Here is a 17,438-nt window from a genome sequence, read left to right on the forward strand (position 1 = left end):
GATTGTGCAGGTTGACAGTTTTAGAAGATGATACCCTCTGACAGAAAGATGGTGGTGGGCAGCAGTCTTGAAGTGGTAATCTTTTCAGCTTGTGCACCTGCAGTCATAAGAGAATAGGTGACCATATGACAAAGCCTGAAGGAATATGCCTAGCATGAGATTGTATAAATGCTCTATATGCTGTTTCTATATATATGTTTTTTATATGCTTTATATTTATGCTTTTGTCTATGATATTTTTCTGTAAATCTTGCATTTCAGTTGTGAGAATAAGATTAAGCTAATCAGGCACTGTAGAAAAACACCACTGACAGGATGTTTTCTAATTTGTAAAAACAAAATAAACAAAACAGAACCCCTCCCAAACCTTCACCTTATTAAGTATAATTTGATAGGAAAATATAATAGGAGGGACATTCTTCCCTTTGTGCTATGTTGTATGCGACTGCAGTAAATCTGCTTTAGAAACGAGGTTTTGGTAAGCTACAGATGCTTTTTTCATATATAAGTAGGAAATAAAAATGGAGAAGGAGGAGGTGGAAGTTTGTTGGGTAATATGTACAGCTGTTTTTCAAATTAGATATCTGTTTAAAAATGCTTAATTGGATTTGACTAGATTTTAATTCACGTTTAACCAACATTCTTAAGCGGATGTATCAGGCAACTCCAAGATAACACTCTTTGTTGGTAAAGTCATAGGGCAGCTTCCTAAAATCCCCAGGGTCATGCCCAACAGCTACAGATCCAGGAATTCTTCAGCTGAAAATTAGAAAGGCCACTCCCCACCCCCCATCCTATCCTCGTGCCCCACTCCACAGATAAGGTCTTATATTCAAATTGGCTGAGAGGTGTTATGTCATATGCTTATATTTCATAGGGAATTTTAACAAGCAATGGGTAATTTTAATAAACAGACAATCCTACCTCTTTTTAAAAAAAGCAAGAGCAAGCCATATGACTCATGGGAATTGGTAATATAACATAGAGCATTGTACCGCTGGGGACTCCATTTGAATCTAATCCAGGTCTACAGTCACCAAAGTCATTCTCATCAAACAGCCGTGGGGTGTCCTACGCAAGATAAGTTTAGTATTCTCAGCTGACCTCCTGTCCTTTCTCTTTACTGCTCCCTTTTGAATCCATTCCCATCACTCAGCTTCACAGCCTCATTCAAGCTCATCTACCCTATGCTTGTTGCAGTTTCCCATTTTCTGCCTGCCAAGTGACCTCTCTCTCTCTCCTCCTTTCAGACTTTACAAAAAGCACTGGAATGCATGTATAATCTTGCCACACTCTTTTTTTAGGGGGCGAGACCCTAATTCCTGCACAGTGCTAAAACATGAGTTTATCAACAGAAAGCTCTTTGGGAGTGGGAATGGGTGTCTCTCTGTTAATTTACAGCACTATATAAATATTATTTTTGAGACTATAATAGCAATTATGGTGAATAGGGGCCAGATGGCCTGTGTATCTAGAAAGCAGAATGGCAGTGTATTTTTAATGGATTTAAATGTTACTTTTTGACAGGAAGCTAATATTAAATTCTATGTTATAGGTGCCTGTCAGGTGAGTATGGTTCTGAGTTTTGGCTTTTGTTAAAGTAATTACTAATGTCATGCCTGGATACTTTTGCCCACTAAAGCCTTGTTCTGTGGTGGGGTCTTTGTTGTTGCTTTTTTTTTTTTTTTTAAGGATGGTTATTGATCTCTTGCTGAGCTGAGATTTCAGTTTTATGCCAGATAGTTTGATTAATGGGTTGGTTTCTGTAAGTGGACTGAATGGGGATAGGAAGCACAAGCCGCTCATGCCGCCAACCCTAACTCCGTCAAGACGCATAGCTCATTATGAAACAGTTATCAAGTATACATGAAAAATTAATTGGGCTCAGTTTGATTCTGAAAAGGATCAGCTTTCTACTTGGCGGTCCCCCCAATCTTTCCAGATGTTGCACGCTAGCCCCTCGAGAAGCAGCGAAGGGAGATGTATTAATACATTGTATTGATTAGATCAAGACCCCTGACAGTTATTTGTAGAGATACCATCTGGCTGCTGTTCGAATTCCTTCACCAAAAACAGGACGTGACATGTTATTAATCTCAACTCTCTAAGTATAGACAGTTGCCTTTTCTGCTAAACCGCATTTTACCATTCCGTAGGAGACGGAGGCAGACCTGAAGGGTGCTGAAATTAAGGTTATTACACAAATTGAGCCATATGGTCCAAATATTTCAGCAAGAAAATTGCCAGGCAATAAAAATTGCTCCTGCCTTCCTAATGGTGTAAATTACAGTTTAACCATGGCTCTAATGATGTCCTTCTGCCGCGCTTAACTACTGTTACATGAAGGACATTGTTTTAAAAATATAAAAAACAAGTAAATGCCAGCAGCGTGTTTTACAATCTGTTAGTGTGTCATTAAGAACACTGTCAGAATTACATAAACATAATGGCAGGCAACCTAGCATACAAAAGAACGAGTATGGAAATAGAAAGTGTCTTGAAAACTCCTTTAGCTCTGTAATGTCAAGAGCCCTTTCCCTTCTGGAACTTTTCCAGTATGGGAAAACGTGGCTGTTTATTTATTCCAGTTCTCACACAGGCTCTGATGGAGATTTAAAAACAGAAAAAAAAACCCTGAATATTCTGATGCATTTTGAACAGGTGACAACGGAGGGGTATAAATTTACTACCACATTATACTGCAACTGTATATAAAGTTAACTGGGTATGAAAAAGAAATCCAAAATGTGACTCTTTTCAAACTGAAGCATTGTTTTTATTCTTTTGGATCATAATGGGACTTTCTGTTGTTTTTCAGACTGGAGAATTGCAGAGAATTAAAATGGTTTCAAACCTCAAAAGCTCTCTGAATGTTACTAAGAGAGTTAGCAATCCTAAAAATTTGTTTATTAAAGATAGCTGTAACTTATTTGTTATTAAAAACAAAATGAAAGTAGTTATCCAGTCAGCAGATTCATTACTGACTGATTGTGGTGATTCATCATACAATGTGGAAATTAAATTGTAAATAAATAAAGTGAGTAATTAGCCAATGAGATTTCATTTCAAAAACACTCATCCAACTATTCAGTTTGTAAAGAAAAAACTCTGAGATGGCCATACAAAATGGAAAAATCACATAAGTTTATAATAAATGCCATTTTGGAATATTGAGTTTCACCACTTCTACTTTAAACCATGTGCAGATTTTAATAGTTCATATATGCCAGACCTTTTGGTAAAATAACCTAGCACAACCATGTTACCAGCTTGGGATCTGGCTGACTGGGTGCACATCAGTGGTTCAGGGGAGGTGCACTTGGAGGGGTCTGTACCATTTTGTAGAGGTGGCTGCTGGGAACCAAGGGGTCCTGCACCCACTGCTGCCACCCCTCCCTCCCTTGGACCCTGTCTTTCTGGGTCAGCTGAGCAGGTGGAGCTGCTGCTGCGTCCCCTGCCTGTGCACCTTTGAAGACAGAATCTTCCACACCCTTGCAAGGGCACCCAGTTCTTGCTGGAGCTTCATGCTGGTTGAAATGAGCTTTGACAATGTTGAAAACACAACCGAGCGATGTCAAACAGACTAATGGATGAAGGGAGATTGCGAGTTAGATGATTGGGTTGGCTTTTGGTGAATGAGCTGGCAGGCAGCTCTTGCATTTGTCTTCAAACCTAGCAGAGTTTCTGAATCGTATGAAGGTCTCATTTGTGTGTGGAACAGGGAAAAGATGACAGGGGACTTTTACTCTTGACAAATTTAAATTGACCCCAAACCAGACAGCTAATCAGATTCAATGAAGTTCAAAACAGTCTTTATATCTGTCCTTCCTGCTTCTCAGTACCAGTATGAGCACAAATGAAAGCACCAAAATAAAAGTCATTCATGGTTGGTTGGTTTCCAAAGAAACCAAAAGCAGAAAGTAGTAGACTTTTGCAAGGATGGTAGTCTGAAAACTTCCTATGTACAATGTGTGGGGTTAGTTTACATACATGTAATCTGTATTAGGAGGAAACAAAGTCCAATTTTTTAGTTTATTCCATCACAAACTATAAGTATTTCCCTCAGCACCTTGAACTTTTTATCTGATCAAAATTACAGAAATGCATGGCAAATGGGATCTGGAACATCTAAGTGTATTTTACTCTAGTCAAATGCACCTGTAATGGATGGATTTTATTGTTTAACTGTAAAAACAGTATTGTAGTTTTAAGCCTGTTTCTTCAGCATTCCTCAAATACACTCTCTTCAGTCTTTAAAGGAAGAGAGAGATTGGTACAGATATCCCTCTACCAGCATCTGATGGGCCGGAAGACTAGGAAAGGATATGCTCATTGAACTGCTTTATGAGTGCCAAGAAAAACTATGAGCATGAAGAGAAGGTTTTTACCCATGAAGTGGAAGTCTTGCTGGAAGAACCTCTGCCAAAGTCGCTACCAGAGTCAGAGAATTTATTCTCACCTTCCTGCCAAAGTTGCTACCGGATTCAGAGAAATTCTTTTCACTATAGCAGCAGGTGCTAGCTATATTGCAGCCTTTAGGGCATCAAACATCATCTGTTATACCTCTGGCAACTGCAGGCTGCTTTACTCCCTCCATCAAGACTGTGGAAACTGTTTCTCCCTCCCTTCCTTTCCTTTCTCAACCCTTCCTTTCTAAGACCACATTTACAGACTATGATGAGTGATACAGGGAGTAGGAATTAATTCCCATCCTGAGGGTCTAGTAGAAAATAACTTCTGTCTTTTTCAGATTTTTGTTAGGAACTTCTTTCTATTTCCAGATATTCTGCAGTCCTTACAACAGGCAGGACTCTGCTTCAGTCAGGTAATGTCCTTTAAAGGTCTTATATTACTGGAGGCTGTGTAGTTAGGCAGGCAAAGCCTTGGAAGACAAACAAACACTTACATGTCCACTTAAGGCAACCTATGACTGGTGCAAGAGCAGCAGCTCGACCTGCAGCACAGTAGCCACCCCTAAGCAATTTGGCTTTGCAGCTGTAGGATGTCTTTTTTAAACTAATCCATGGCTGCTCCACCTTCTTTCTTTATGTAGTACGTATGTCTTCTAAACACTTCTGTACCCACACTACCCTAACAGAGACAATGTTACTGCTGGGGTATGGTCCATCTGAATGAGACCCCTGAAGTTTCTGCTTCCTGTGTGCCAAAAGGACTCCCAGGAGTCATATATTCACAACAGGAAGATGAACAGAGGTCCCAGTATCTATTTAACCTACGGGGACATACCACAAATCATTACTCATTTTGCTTCTGAATTTTGCTCCAACTATTTTTCCAAGTCCAATTCCTGCAGGTTTGAATGCACCGATTCTTTTTTCCCATCCAAGAGCAGAGCTCCTAGCCTGAGCCAAATCCTCCACGCAGTGTAGATATGCTACTCTAGTGGCTGCAAGAAAGGTACCAAGTTTACAATTGTCCCACAAAATCAGAATTGCAAATGCAGATTTAATATAGCAAGAGAGTGAAGGAAGTGGACTCCTTGCAGTGATAAATTTTCTGTATTTTTGCTATAAAGAAAACTTTACTCTGCACAAACAAAAGGAATGAAACTTTACAGAGCTCTTACATTTCAACAGGCTTTAAAAAAGAATTAATAAGAAGTCTGGAACACATCTTTTCCCAGATGAAGTGAAGTATTATTCTTGTCATTACGGTATCATAAAATTATTTTATATTGTTTTCTCTTCAGGGGTTCAAGACAGCTGATAATTTAGATTTTTCTCTAATGCTAGTCTATGCTAGGAATGCTAGACCTGTGATGCACCAATAGATCATGAGATTTATGCTATAGTTGTAGCTTAAGACAGTGACATGTTTAAGTGCTGTGCTTAATGTTACTGGAAAGTCTTGGCCTAAAAAGACTGAATAGAGACCCTGAGAGCAAATGAGAAGAAAAACATCACCTTTTCCACCAGGTAACACAATAGTTTGTGCTCTAGTTGCTTTGATGTCAAATACAGTGTCCCCTTTGAGGACAAATATTGCTGAGAACATGTGACTTTTAAAATAGGACATTTCTGAGACAAAAATTTGCAACAGCTCTTTAGCATACTGCATTTTTCATCTTTCTGGTCCTGCATAGAAGCATTACAATACTTACCATTACAGGGGTTTGTTAACAAAGCAATTTGATTTGGTTTGAGGTTGTCAATGGAAATTTTAAACCATGCTGCCTTGAGTAACATCATCTTGGACTGAAGATCCAAGCCAACATGTTGACTTATGCATGGAAATCAGAAGTCAGGGATATTTGCTTCAGTATTATGGATTAACTAAACCCAAACCATTCTAGCTGAATGCCATCTACATACACCATTTAGTTTTGTTCCTCTACTTACGAAGACCCTGATCCAGGATCCTTGAAAAGTCAAAAGGAAACTTCTGTTGATTTTGAAGTGTTTTGAAACAGCTGCAGTTTAACTTCTGAAGCTATCAATAGTTTTCTGTTTCACCTTAAGAAAAAAGAAAGAGTTCACCTCCATGGTCTGTTGCCATGTGCTGATTGAAAATGTTGTCACTAGCTTCTTGGCTTTTTGAGTCTTGAGTGAATTTAAGCAAAAGTCACAGCTCTGAATTCTAAAAACTTACTTTAAAAGACGGCCAGTGTAGGCTAGTCTGTCTAATCTGTCTTGAGAGAGAGTGAGGCTTCTCTGACAGGCTATTCAAAACAGAAGTTAAACATAAACATCTTACTTGCCCATCGGAAGAACCTCCTTTCCTCTGCACAGAGTATAGAGAGTAACCAAGGACACTAGCTACACAAGTTTTGTGTCAGAATGTAGGAGCTCTATTTCCCATAGTGGCCATCTTCATCTTTGAGCACTTGAATACATTTATAATTCTGGCCCAAAAAGACTAAATGGTAGTAATGTCTTTTTGGATTGCTCATTTATAACATGCATACATGCAGCTAATCAATAGATGAGACAGTGAAACTAGTGGATTTACAAGTTAATATGCTGAAGTCAATAATGTGCTGTAAAGACATTTTCAATTCTGAAATCAGCACAATTTGTTTTGTACTAAGCTTAACTACATACTTGTTGACTTAGTGATCTATTTTAATTCCCCAAGTAACTTAAATATCCAAGGAAAATACAGAATCTGAACTAAACTTGTAATGCTTCAGTTTTCAAGTAATATTTCAGAATTTACATCTTTCATCTCTTCCCTAACTACTGCATCTTGCTAGTGCAAGTCACAGGCAGCTCAGACTCTCTTCACTTTTGGCAGGAGCTTTGCACCGAGGAGCCTAAGCCACACTAGAAAGAACTAATGAATGTGTAACCACATGAATAGACATGATTAAAGATTCTGTTTTATTTATGCATTAATGTTTAAAAGTGAAGCTAGCTAGCTGCTTTTCCTGTTCACAGTGCAGCAGATTTAGCAGTCTACTTTTCTGTGTATGTATATGAGTTTAGTGTTGGTCTGACAGCATAGAAAATAGGAATGGGCAGTCTGCAGACACAGCTTCATATGCTGTGTCAAGGTGAGTTTCTTCCCAACGGTGTGCCTTAAGAGGCTTAAGCTGAAAGGAATTGTAGCCGTATGATCCTAGGAAGATCTGGAAGTTCACCCATCCACTGGGTTCACTTGGTTTCAAGACATTAAACCTGCAAGCAGCTTCTCTTCCAGTTACTCTACCAAACTCTATAACTGCTCTTTCTTCTTGTCTTCTTTTCAACCCTTTGCTTGGTGTGGAGTTGATTCTGAGCCTTCATATGGCAAGACATAGCTGCTAAGGGACACAGTGATATCTAACTTAATCTTTATTGAACCGCATTATTTTCATCAACAGTGCAGTCCATAGCAGCTGCAATGGGTAAACAAGATTTTTGTTCCTCTTACCATCGTGTGACACAGAGGCTTTTCAGGCTACTTAAGGTTTTTCACTAGCTTATATGAGCAGTGACAGCAGGGAACTCCTTTAGCAACCCCCTGCTCCTAACCTGGGGGAACATCCCGCAAGTTCTGGAAGGAAGGTGTCAGATCTCTGCTGAACCGGTCAGTATTTTGATGGGAAGCTGTGCTTTGCTGAGGAATATGTCCCCAAAGCATTATGTCTAATCAATATCCCCTGCTAATATTCAGATGGTAGGCTGAACTTTCCGCCAGCTACAGAAGAGAGAGAGGGCATCCCTACCTGCATAAGCAGTGTGCTTCTGGCCTTCTGCTAAGAGTGACTGCTCTGTACAAAAAGGTGCGGAGCGAATCTTTTTCCTGGCATGGATTGGCATAATTGGACTGCGCCTTTCCCAAACTGCTACCTCCACACTTCCTTTTACTTTCAGCCTGTCTCTATTTGGAGAGCAGGCATTTTCATGTAGGAAGCATTAAGGGAAGGAATGAAAAACCTGGTGAAGGAAGGCCTTTCAAAAGGTATGGGCTTGTATATGTTTTGGCCCATCATTTTTTAAAATACCCACTTCGTTTTGAAGGTGACATTTTAAGTTCAGCCATATGTTAAGACTAAACTCTGGCCTTTATAATGTAGCTCCAAGTAAATTGTTTATGCTTACCTTTTAATATCTCTCAGAAGTGATTACACACATAGCAGGCAAAGTTTGAATGAAAAGCTAGGACTGTTCAGTACAGGGCAGAGAAAAAAGAATAAAACAGTAGGAAGTAAAAACCTTTTAGTCTCCTTTAAAAAGTTGCTTTTATTTTCCATTGTGTTGGCAGAAAGCAGGGATTTAAAGCTGTGAATTGCCTTGAGGCCGTGTTATCTTCCTCTACTTAGCAGCAGTTAGAACTGCTCTTTTTTGCATGTTGGGTGAGAGAGACAAGGACTCAGAACGATAGAGAAAAGGGAATAAAGTAAGCTTGCATTTAACAATAATATGACACATCTATCGTACCTGTGTAAAATGGGATCTAAAACAATAATGATAGCTTCTTGAAGCTGCACACAGTAACACAGGGGGATATCCTGAGACTTAATTAATTAATGTTTGTAACATGATGTGAGATCCTATGACGAAAAGTCATATATAACTGCAAAGTCTTAATTTTATGGAGCACAACTGACATTCAGTGGCATTTTCAAGGAAACTGATGTGGGAGTTCACCTGCAATCTATGTTAAGATTCAGATTGTCCTTGTACAAGTCTCCTTAAAGATTTTCTTCAAACTTTTTTTTCTCTTTACATTTCTTTTGCTCCATTATGGCTGTTGAGCTATGCAAGGCAGACATTGAAAATAATTGCATTTATAGGGGAAAAATAAGGGGTTTCTCCTCTCTGTTTTCCATTCACCAAAACCACAGCCAAACTGTCTTTTTCAAATTTTACAGAAAATAGAAGCCTTCGGATACCATGCCCAGGTCATTTTGAGATCAGATGGGAGAAGTTTTAGGGTGTTCAGAGCCACTTTTCTTCACAATATCATATACAACATAATTTGAAAGGAGATGAAGAAGGTGGCTTATGGCACAGATATATGTAGTCACAAATGTCGTATAGGAGCAATGTGAATGCTTGAAAAACAAAACTTCAAATGAAACTAAAAGCCAAAACATTTGATAATGACAAGGGCATGTTCTTTCTACACCGAAACAAAACTGATTGCCACAAGATACCTTGAGTTGAGAAGTTCAGGTACCTAAATTATCCATTTTTATGGATAACAAAAACATCCATGGTTTTATTACATTGGTTTAAAATTACAAAAGCCCTTCTGCAAAATACCTGCCACTCTGGGCATTACCGAAAAAAAAAAAAAGATTCGAGATTAAGACAACACTGACTGCACCAATGTGGCAGTCCAGATTTTGTTTGTTCTGACAAAAGCATCTAACTTCATTCTGGCCAACAGCCAATATATCAAATGGAAAATACGGTTTATGGCATTAGGAAAAATATAACATTAACCCCCTAATGCTCCATATTAAGGGATGTACCCCCTACCATTTGCAGGTTTGAGCCCTTAGGCTCTAGCTGCTGTTTTACAGCAGCAGTGGGTTTTCTTTCTTTTGCCATGCCTACAAAAACCATAGAACAAATCCATGAGAGGAACACCACTCCTAAATATTAACGAATAGTGGATGGAAAGTTGCTGCTCAGCAGGAGCACTATGTGTGGTACTTACTTTAAACATATTCCTGAGTTCAGCTGTATGAGTGCACTAGTTGTAATGTAGAGATATAAACACCAGCCAGTTTGCGTACTTGCCTTTCCTAGCTTTTTACCTTCCCTGAAGACATGTTTCCATCCCAGATTATAAAGCTCCATCTCAAGGATCATTCATTCGCATTCCCCTTGTGACCAAGGCAGACTCAACAAACTGGAAGTTCTGCAATGCCTTGATGAGTTTATGCAGATTCCAGATTACACAATGTGTGAATTTGGAACATCACAAAAAACTCCCAGCTCAATCCTATAGGGTTTGACATTGCTTTAATATGATGCTAGATTTCATATACCGTGAAGTCTTTGCTGATACATCTTTTCTATCCTCTCTCACTCCCATCAGCACCTCCACAAAGTATGCCCCACTCAGCTAAGGACCAGGACATAAAATACATGTACATTTTACTGAGGGTGACACATAATTATTTTTCCATGGGGTTTAAGTATTTTATCTCATGCTTTATTGTATCTCAAAGAAATAGTATTAAAATTTTTGCTTCAGATTCTGCCTGTCTTATTTTGAAGAGATATTTAGTCTAATTCTTCATATCCAGAATGATTGTTGAAAGCAAAAAGTATCATTCAGGTTAAATAAAGATGTCAGATTTGAACTGACCAAAACCAAAGTTTGGGGAAAACAGTCTGTCAGGTATCTAGTTTATAAAAAGAGCTTCTCCTTTCCTTCTCCATCACTTTCTCAGAATGAGGAATAATACACATGGTTTAAAGTGGAAAAATGGGGGCAGGGGGAAGAAGGTGCAAAACTATGGTTTATTATACAGTAGGTCTTGTGAGTGTTGTTAGAGATAAAATATTAATGTTAGGAAAACATGTTGACATCGTCCTCTAGATGGTGTCTATAGTGGAATGTCATGTCATTGATATTTTGGTTTATGTGATTTATTTAGTCATGCAGAAAAATCTCTTTTTGGATTTCAATATTTCTTAGTACAAATTAGACAAATACAGATGCAAATACATTTTTGAGAAGGTGGCAGTCAGTGATGTTTGATGAATTTTAAATAAATAATTATGAAAGAAAAGAAAAGAGAAGAAAAGAGGAGAGGAGAGGACAGCTTACTGAAATAGCATGGAGAAGGCTACTGAAGCGTTGACTTTGTCCAAAGAGGGTTTTTTTTAAGGTTTTACCAGGAAAAGTGCAACATTGTTGGTGGTTTAAAAGTGTACTGCTACACGAAGGCCAATACAGTGACTGAATGCAGCTGCTAAATGTGCTTGATTTCATTTTAATGTGCAATGCATTCAAGTCAAAGCTGAGGATTCAGATGCCAGGTGAGACTGCAGCAGGTCCCAAGGTGTGCCAGGAAAGAAAACTGTCTACTGTGAAAATAGGCACCAACTCCACTAGACAGATTCAGCTACACGCAATTCACAGTTCCTTACGTGCTCTGCCAGAAAGGAGGAAAATGAATTGCAATGTAATATTTCTATATCAGGTATTAATTGTTGTTATTTGCAGAACATTTTAAACTTAGATTACTGCTGTTTCTAAAGGTTTCTCCCTGGTATAGTCCACAAGCCCATGTAGGACTATTCTCATAAGAAATGATTCAGTTATGTGCTGAGTGAAACAGGGTCTGCTAATTAGGGTTTTTTTATTTAAAAAAAAGCTGCTAGCGTGGTACTGTTAGGAAAGGCTGGGAACATGTTGTCACAGATGATAGACAACTAGTGTTCTCTGATGCTGATGGCAAAACTACCATTTGTTTTAAAAATAAATTACAAAAACATTCTTAAAGTTAAAAAAAAAAAAAGCATTCAGTTTGCCAGGAATCTCAAGACTATTTTCTGATCATGTAATCAAAGCTTATGTTTTAATAAAGAAGCCATTTTATGTGCCTTACATCTTAACTTGAACCTATTCTAAAATATTTTTAAAATAAATTTTCATAAGTTTATTTATAAAAAAAGCAAGCTCAAATATAATAAATTGCTCAATGTTACTTCCTAGCCACCGTGGAAGAAAAGACTGCATCAATTCACATCAGGGCTGGGAAAGGAAGAGTGCCTTTTCATCAAAATGAAAGACAATTTGGAAGAGTATTCCCTGGGCAAAAATGTTTCAAAATTATTTTAGTTTTAATAAGGAAATGTCTGGTTTTACAAACTTAAAACTTTTATTTAAATGTTTATTTAGTTTTCTTTCATAGTAATTGTTTTTTCATATACCATAAAAATTATCACCAATGTGGTACAGGTTACTGCTATTGAATGCCTGTTGGGTAATATCAAATAATATAATGATGATGAAAAATGAAAAATACGTGTTGAAAGGCAATTTTAAAATTCTGAAATGAATTGCAAAGTTCTTAAAATATAAAATTTTAGGAGTGAAATTTACCAAAAAAATTCATGAAAGAATCTTAAATTTTTTTTTTTAAACAAATTGGGAGGAAAATAGTGCAACATCCATTTCTGGTAAAAATGGAAATTCTGGTCACCTCTAGGCCAGATAATTTCTGGTAAAAATGAATAACACTTTGGCTTCTGTTTGCCTAACCTTTGAGATTTTTCAGTACTACCATGGGAATTTATATTCCAGTCCACACTGCTACAGGAAGGGACTCATAGAATACTTGTGTATCTGTAAGTTATATCCTTGTGAATTGGAGCATAAGGCTTTAGGAACAGAGTAGATTTTTTTAAGTTAAAAAGGTACAGTTGTGCATGATATAAGCCTGAGAAGGAAGGCAACCCAAAGGACAAGTTAGGGCTTGCATATGAATATGAACCCAGTGCAATTTTTAGAGTGAAGGCATGGGCTAAGAAGTAGGCTGGGAAATAAGAGTGAACATCCAAGTCAAGGTGGAAGCGGTCCCAGTGCTTTGCAGAAAACAGCAGAGAATCTGGATTAGATGGGGAACTGGATAAGAGGATAATGACAAAGGTGAGGATAAACTGAGTATCTCTAGTAAAACCCCAAGCATTCCCTGTCACTTGTGGAAGAATCTGTTTGACTTCCTTGATGGAGAATTTGACAATTGGCTTTGGAGGATGGTCAGATTAACATCCTGACTGCTAGGAGACCATAGCTTTCTCCTCCCTTGTCTAGGGAGAGTTCAGCATCTCTGCCTTTGTAGGCAAGGGAATGTCATACTGAATTACCTTCCCATCGTTTATGTCTGTGGGTTACAAAAGAACAGGTTTGGGTCCCTGTACCACTGCTACCATTACCAGTGGGGTAGTGTCTGATGGCACTGGGTTTAGTTAGAGACTCACAGAAAGAATGAGCTAGCTTTTTAATCAGTATCAAAGATACCTGCCAAATAGGGATTACTGTACAAAGAGAAGATAGGGAGAGAGAAGAAACAAGAGCCTAACCTTAATGTGACTGGTGATGACTTGGTGAGTTTTGATGATTACCCCTGAAGAAGGGACACATACTCAAGCTGCCTGTTGGGCCGCTCTTCAGACGTTCAGACGTCTTCTGATGTCTCTATCTGTCATGTTTTGAACTCATGCCCTGAGACCCGGGCAACTGGGTAAGCTGGCCTGCCTTGAAAAGAGAGGAAAAGCCCAGAGTGACACCACTGGAAAGTGCTGCTTCATCAGATCGATAGACTCAAAGATGACTAGGTTGTGTAGTTGTATGCAGTTTAAACATTTGAGCAGGGAGTCCACCCGTGCAGAGTATTATTGACAGCTACAGATCAATGCTAATTTTTGATCATTTTCAACCTACAAAGACCTCTTGACCCTGTTGCCACCTTAGGGGCACTTCAAGTAGTCAAAAGCAATCACAGTAGGCAGTGTAAAATCATCAGACCCTTGAAGGCTGCGCAGCCTTGCCCGTGCCCGGGAGGAGCACCGAGAGGTAGCAAGGAAGGCAGGCACCTTGCATTATGGATGCCGCTGCCTTTGAACGGCATGAAAGACTATGCTAATTTGTTTCCAGACTTTAAGTGACTTCTGTGCTCATGAATTAAAAAATAAACAAACAAAAAAGGCAATCTGAAGCAAATCTTGTCGGATACATTATTCATGATTCATGTTCTCTCGTTTTATGTTTTGAAAAATGTGTTAAAACAAGGTTTTATTTTAAATAACTTTTATCCTAATTTACAGTTAGAAGAGTGGAATTAGCCGAGGAGTGTATTTATTTGTTGCTGTTAACAGCTTGTGCTGCCACTGCCAGCGCGTGAAGCATTTTACACAGCAAAGCCAAAGGTACCGTCCTGCCTGGAGCAGCGGTGGTGCTGCCAGCACTGCGCAAGGGAAGGGGACGGGGCTGCCAAAAGCAAGGGCCATGTCAAAGGCTGGGCTCTGGGCTGCAGTGCGGGGATCGGATCACGGCGGCTCGTCACAGCTTGCCTCAGGTGTTCGTTTCCGTAGTGTTTACATTGAAAGGACGGGCCTTATAGGAGGAATGCAAGAGTGCGCACACTTAAATGTTTGCTGGATTATTCTTAATTTAATGACTGAATGAGTGAGAATGCTTTGCAGTAGGAGACAGAGAAAAGAGGGCATGGGCTTGTAGTCCATTGGATTTCATGGTCAGTCAGTCTACGAACATCTTAATGTTCGCATTAAAATTTTATTTTGTTGGTTTTCTTTTAATGGTGAATGAAATCTGGACTGTTAGCAGTGTGTAAACATGGGATATATGAGCTCATGGCTTTGCAGACAAAGACTGGAAGAATATTCCAGGCAATGATTTCGATCCTGCACCTGTTTAATGCTGTGTCGTTGTCCGCTGAAGCCAAAGGTGACAGTGCTATCCTTTGCAAGGTGTATTTTGCTATTTATATTTGACCATTCCAGCAGGACAGTATTTCTAGGATGAAAATGTCATGGGAGGACATAAAGTAATTCTTAAAATGAATCACCGAGACTGCCATCCATCCTCTTTTCAGCATCAGCCTTTGAGCTGAGCAAATTCACAAATGGCAATGGCAGCAGTGCAGGGGGAGAAAACGTGGCTCTGTATTCTGGGAGTATGTCCCCTGAGCTTACTTCAAACCAAACAAAACAAAAATACATGTAAACCGTTTGCTCTTCAAGAAGTATCTGTAGGAGCCAGGGATAAAAGTCATCCCTGGAAGGAATGGTTTAGCAGTCTCCAGAGAACATGATGAACTGCAGGCAAGGAAATCCCTCCATCCTTGTTTCATTTCAAAGTGTGGTGAGGATTGTAAATAATTAAATCTTGGGGTTTAGTGGGAAAATGGTAGAGGGTGATGAAAAATATGCCGGTTTTCTGTTTAAAAAAAGAAATCAAGTGTTTTGTAGCATTGCTGTCACAGAAGCCCACTCTGATAATGCAGCTGATTAGAAAGCAGAGCCATTGCTTTTTGTATGATGTTTGTAATAATGTGTTTGTACCTTCAGAGAGCCTCTGTGTAGCAGTTCAGGGGCAGTAATTTAATGTTGTGTGCTCCCTTCTTCCCATCCCCGAACCATGGAATGTAAATTTTAGGCTTTTAAAAGTTCTGTTTTGAAAACCTAATAGATAACTGTCCTCATAAAAACTATTAATAAAGACTACATCCAATTGTAAAGCTAATTTTAATCACGTTTTGTGCCAACGCAATTTCTGATGCCAGATTTTTATGCTAAGCATGAACTTCAATTTGAGCTCTGTTCTTTAACCTGCAGTTCATAATTTTGCATTCGGCTGTATAGGTTTTTTGGCTATGGCAGTTTGAACGCTTCCACTTTCAAGGATCTAAGCCATAAATGTTTATTAAAAGAATCTATAATGAAATCAGTTTTGTTATTTTTTTAATGGCTGCCTTGAGTATGTTGGATGACTGAACGCACGTTGTTAATCATTAAGTACTCATGTTACAAAAAGTGTTTGATAGTATTGCCATCTAGGGGCTGAACTAAATTCTCCATACTGAAATAAACTGTAATTGAACAGGTGCTGCAATTGACAATATACATATGTTTTTGCTTTATAGCCCACATGCTTTCCATGTTTCTTATGACAAAAGATATCTCTAAATGTCCCACAGCAGCCAGAGCTTTTTTATATATAATCTGTTCGAGGTGATTGCTATTTGCATTTGAGCTTATGCTTTTTTGGCAGTGATGACTGGGAATTCCTAACAAAGAATTATACTTTTTTGCATTATTAATCTTGCTAGTGTTTGCCCTGTTTAACAGAAAAAGGAATCATTTATCAGAAAAGTATGTTTATAATCTGTACTTGTGGCATCTTCAGATTTAATATTCATAATGGTCATTCAAATGCTGTGCTATATTTATCTAAAAGACTAACTCATTGTTGTGAGGAAATAACTATTTAAATATTTATAATCTAACTTTTAATATTTAAAAAAAGAAATTAATATTTCTTTAAAATTTGTTTCTGAGTCTGATAGCTTAACAAATGTTTAAATATTAAACAATTGGAAGTGTTAGCATTTAACAACTTAATATGACTTACTGAAACAGGGAAATTGACTTCAGCTGTTTCTGCTACGGGAAGGAAACTGAATTCCTGCAGTTTTCTTGAGATGTATATAATTAATGCAAAAGCACAACTGAAAAGGAGATTAAACATATTGGTGATCAGCTGAATTCCTTTCTTCCTCGCTCCTCTGATGAGACAAATCTGAACAGTCTCCTACTGAAACGCGTTACTCCTGTTCTTTGTTAGCCACTGTATCTTTTGTGGCTGTTCAAAATAATACTACGGCTGTATGGCCTTCCCGCCTCCATCTGAATTTGTGCTGAGGCTTGCTTTGCCTCCTATCCAGGTGGTTTCAGGTCCGTGCCAGATGCTGTTTGGGGTAAGCTGGATAAAGCCATGAGCAGCGATGCCGCTGGCCCCTTCTGGCCGCGGCTGATGTCCCTCGGTCTGCATCCCCTGGCGTGCCCCTGCGCTGGGCTGTGGTCTGGCATGGTGGCAGGTCAGCCCCGGCCCTTCCAGCCCTGGCAGAGCCCAGTGGGATTCACAAACAGCTGTGCTCCTGCTAGCCTCTCTCCACCGGCGCGAGGCGAGGGTCTGGCGCCAGGGAGGGTCTTAGCCCGCTTGCCCGTGGCCCCATCAGCAGTATGGCTGCTTCCCCCAACCTGGAGAACCAGAGAGGGTTCTTGTAAGGCAACGGGTTGCCCCACAGTCGCCTTACCTTGTGGATTTATCTCAAGCGACATCTTTACAAAGCAGGAACATAGACACCAGTTTATTCCCTCCCTCCCTCTCTCTCTCTTTTCCCCTCCACCCCTTTGCTTTTGAGGGCTTTATTTTCAGTAAGGAAATGAAACTGTTCTCTTGGAGACACTGTTTTCTATCCAGATTACAAAGCTCTAAGTAGCTAG

General features: G+C 39.1%; 1 protein-coding gene across 1 annotated transcript in view; it reads left to right on the top strand.

The window, feature by feature from the left end:
• The window catches only part of USH2A (usherin), a 392,565-nt gene that overhangs the window by 345,529 nt on the left and 29,598 nt on the right, over positions 1-17,438 (top strand). The gene's annotated exons all lie outside the window — the stretch shown is intronic.

The sequence above is a fragment of the Buteo buteo genome, chromosome 12, assembly GCF_964188355.1.
Source record: "Buteo buteo chromosome 12, bButBut1.hap1.1, whole genome shotgun sequence".
In the NCBI taxonomy this organism is placed as follows: domain Eukaryota; kingdom Metazoa; phylum Chordata; class Aves; order Accipitriformes; family Accipitridae; genus Buteo; species Buteo buteo.